Genomic DNA, 4,683 nt, shown 5'->3' on the forward strand with positions numbered 1-4,683 from the left:
TAATTTGAGATCAATACAAGTTATATTTGTTATTCAAGCTAGTGATGTTTGTTATTCAAGCTAGTGATGTTTGTTGAACATGTGGTGCGATATAAGTGGCTATATTTTCGATATTCACACCATTCCCTCAGTGTATTCTACACTAAATTCATCCGTTGTGACAGGCGTGTCTAGAATGCATCCGTTGTTCCACTTACCACTGCATACATGTCTATATTTTTTACATGCAGAAATGCAAAAGCCATTTTCTTGGCTTTTGCATATATGTACGTTTTTCATTCAAATTCTAATAAGAACTCAAATGATTTTCAACTAAGAATATAATGTTAATTTAGCTACAAGGGCATATGGCATGCGGCGTCTATTTTTGGATGAAGAAAAAGGCTAAAGTGTAGTATGGGTCACAAATCCAAAAAGCAAGAAGCATTTTAGTAGATTTATGGTCTGAAAGGAAAATAGTTGATTCTTTCGTTTGGATAAGAATTCAAACGAGGCAACATTTTTTTGGTTGAGATTAGTATATCCAAAACAATAATTCTTTTAGCTCTTTATTCGAGATCTGAGAGGGGTTCGAGTAGATAGATCTTATTTCTCTTCCTTTTTCTTCAGTATGAGATCCACAAATATAATTTTGATAAATGGGACCCACAAAATTAGCATTTAAAAATGCTAAAATGTGTAGAACATTTACATGGACCTACACTCTATAAAATACAAGTAGAAAACAAATTTTATATGTTTTTTAATTTTTTTGGTCTTGTCAAAATTGATGAAACCAGTAACAATATTCTTCCATTTTCATTTTTGCAAATATAAATAGCGCATTGAACCAAACACACCTTTAATTCTTTTACAAAAATTATATTGTATATCAACAAGCTGCTGCTACATTTCAAACTATTCAAGTGTCTTTAATCGTCACTCTGCCTTTACCAAATATTTCAATCTTTTCCCTTTTTTTCTATGATTATTTTATTTATGCAATTTTAAGAGGAATTTTTCATCTTTCTCTAGTAAAAGGTGTTTATTACTCTCGTTCTATTATTTACAATTTTAAAGAATACTAAATGATCTTAGTTAATTCTTTAGTCCAACAATCATCTTACCATGATTTTTGATTGCTCAGAGAATTCGTACAGAATAGTTAAAGATGTTGTTTACATTGGATGAATACATGAACCATCATAATTTCTCTCAATGATTTCGGTATCGACTTTATTTTCAGGTACTGATTCTTCCTTAAATCTTTTTTTTTTAATATAAAAGAGCCTTATTATATTTTTTTCCTTTAATTTTAAGGTTTTCTAGAATGTTAAAGATTATTTATTGATTATCATTGATCATATGGGATAGTTGGAGCATCTTTCAGAAATAACTATGTTCTTGTTTCTACTTTCAAAACTAATGATTATGTTCATTAATGGTTGATTTCATTATACATTGGTCCATTTATTCCCATTTCCTCTTTTCCCTCTCCCAAGTAAGAATCTTTTTTCCCTAATTTTGCAAATTGGTTTAATTAATGTTTGTGGAAGAAAATTGAAGAAGATTTATGAGTGCCCTTCATTATTGTAGAAAATTAAATACTAAGCTTTATATGTAAAATCTTTATTTATTATTATTTTTTTGATACCAACTTGTTTGTCGTATTTCATTCATGTTCCAATAATTTTGTCATTTATTAATGAAGATTCATTAAACCTTCAATCGTCTGATTCCCAAATAATTAAGGAAGAAACAAATAATAGATAATACATGTTTACTTCACAAATTTTGAAGTTGATTAGTAATTCTTGAAGATTTCTCGTATCTGGGTTTGAGATTTACTTGCAAAATATACTTAGATGCTCAAGTTATTTTTTGTGCTTGGAGAATTTTCTAGATTTGGATTTCACTTGACACTGCTATAAAATTCATTGAAAGATCGTTTTCTTTTATCCTTTTGGTCTTTATTTATAGACCGCAGATGCGGAGTGGGTGTAGATTTCAAATTTGAATCTAAATCTCTACCATTCGTCCCATCCATTTAATTTTCACCATAAGATTTAATAACTATTTTTATCCAAATTTTAATTGTTTGTACATGATTCACGTGCTGTTTATTGGTTATTGCTAATATTGGTAGGTTTCATCATTGCTAGTTTTCTCTAGATTTTTCATATACATTGTCGTATATTTACTAATCTTTAATTCAAGATTAACGTGAACCATACATGTAGTGATTTCTAATCCAAAATTAGTAGAAGTCATTTTTATGTTGATCTATTAGTCTGAGATCAATACAAGTTATGTTCGTTATTCAAACTAGTGATGTTTGTTGGATAAGTGTAGTGTAAGTGACTATATTTTTTGGCATTCACGCCATTCCCTCCTTAGTGTATTCTATTCTAAATTCATCAATTGTGACATTGTTGCGTAGAATGTATCCATCATTTCACTTACATTGCATACGTGTCTATTTTTTTATCCATATAGGATTTATTTATTGTGACATTTGCGTATAGAAACGTATCAGTCGGTTTTTTTGCTTTTGTAGATGTGTCCGTTTTTCATTCAAATTCTAATAAGAACTAAAATGTTTTTTTAACCCAAGAATATAATCTTAATTTAGCTATAAAGCCATATATCATGCGGCTACTTTTGGATGAAAAAAAGGCTAGAGGGTTGACTTTTAGTGTAGGTCACAAGTCTTAAAAAAGGACTTTTGTGGGTTAATGGTCTGAAATGGAAATAGTTGATTCTTTCATTTGATAAGATTTCAAACAAGACAACATTTTTTTATATTGAGATTAATAGATTCAAAATAGTAATATTTTTAGCTCCTTATTCAAGATCTGAGTGGGGTTGGAGTAGACAAATATTATTTTTCGTCCATTTTCTTCAATGCAGGACCCACAAATATTTTTTGATAAGCAGCACCCATAAAATTAGCATTAAAAATTGTTAAAATCTAATATCTGCACTCTTATGAAATACAAGTAGAAAACAAATTTTATGTGTTTTTCAATTTTTAGTTTCTTTGAAATTGATGAATCCTGCAAATATGTTCTTCCATTTTCATTTTTGCAAATAAAAACAATGCACTAAATCAAGCACGCCCTTAATTCTTTTACAAAAATTATATTGCATGGCAACAAGTTGTTGTTACTCTTCAAACTAGCCAAGTGTCTTTAACCATCATGCCTTTACCAAATTACTCAATCTTTTCCTCTTTTTTTTTGTTCTATGATTATTTTATTTCTATAATTTTAAGAGAAAATTTTCATCTTTCTCTAGTAAAAAGTGTTTATTACGCTCTTTCTATTATATATTTAGAATTTTAAAGATTTTTGAATGGTTTCAATTAATTTTTCAGTTATGATAATCGTCTTACCATGATCTTTGATTGCTCAGAGAATTCGTATCGAACAGTTAAGGAGGTTGTTTATGCCAAATGATTACATGAATCATCATGATTTCTCTCAATAATTTCGACATCAACTTTATTTTCAGGTATCAATTCTCCCCTAATTTTTTTAATAGTAAATAGCATTATTATAATTTTCTTTAATTTTAAGGGTTTTTTAGAATATTAAAAATGGTATATTAATTTTTGTTGGTTGTATTGGATATGTTGGAGGGTCTTTCAGAAATAACTATGTGCTTATGTCTATCTTAGAACTAGTGGTTATGTCAATGATGATGAATTTCATTATATGATGGTCCATTTATTCTCACTTTCTCTTTTCCCTCTTTAGTTTTTTTTTCCTAATTTTGCAAACTGCTTTAATTAATGTTTATGGAAGAAAATTAAAAAAAGATTTATGAGTGTCTTTGATTGGTATTATAGAAAGTTAGATGCTAAGTTTTGTTATAAAATATTTATTTTATTATTATTTTTTCTATACCAACTTGTTTGACATATTTCATTCATGTTCTAATAATTTTGTCATTTCTTAAGATGCTCAAAATATAGTTGCGTTACACAATTTCAATTAGCTAGAATCTATCCCAAAAAAAAAAAAAAAAAAAGCTAGAAAGTCTTGGGATGTTTCCAAAGTTTAATTTTCTAAAATTTTAAATGTTAATTTTCACTAATAACTAATGATGCACATAAGACATGAGAATATCTTTCCTACTATAACGTATATCTTGCATTTGATAATAATTAACTATCTTTTAATGTGACATTCAGTTTTTCACTTTTATTAATGATAAATGTGTCATACATGCATGTCCTCATACTCTCCATGTAGATCCTCATCCAAAAAAAAAAAAAAAAAATTCAAACACACAACTTATCAACTAGAACCATTTCCAACACCAATTAAGTTCGCACAAAACTTGAATTTGCCTGTTGGAATCACCTTGTTAACATGTTAGCATGATTCACATTTGTGCAGATCTTTGTCATTGTAGCCTTATCTCTCTAATAAAATGTAGCTTGACATTAATGTGTTTGGTCATTTCATGATAAACCTGGTTTTTAATGAGCTAAATTGGACTTTGGTTGTCACAAAAGATATGAACTACTTTTTGTTTCAACTAAAGCTCATTTAATAGCCCTTTAAGCCACATGCATTCCTTCACTGCCTTTCTTGCTACAATAAATTCAGCCTCAGTAGATGATACATACATTATAAGTTGCAAAGTTACCTTCCAATTGACCAGGTAGTTATCCAGCATGAACAAGTAACCTGAAAT

The sequence above is a fragment of the Citrus clementina genome, unplaced genomic scaffold (genome assembly GCF_000493195.1).
Source record: "Citrus clementina cultivar Clemenules unplaced genomic scaffold, Citrus_clementina_v1.0 scaffold_1, whole genome shotgun sequence".
Taxonomy (NCBI): domain Eukaryota; kingdom Viridiplantae; phylum Streptophyta; class Magnoliopsida; order Sapindales; family Rutaceae; genus Citrus; species Citrus x clementina.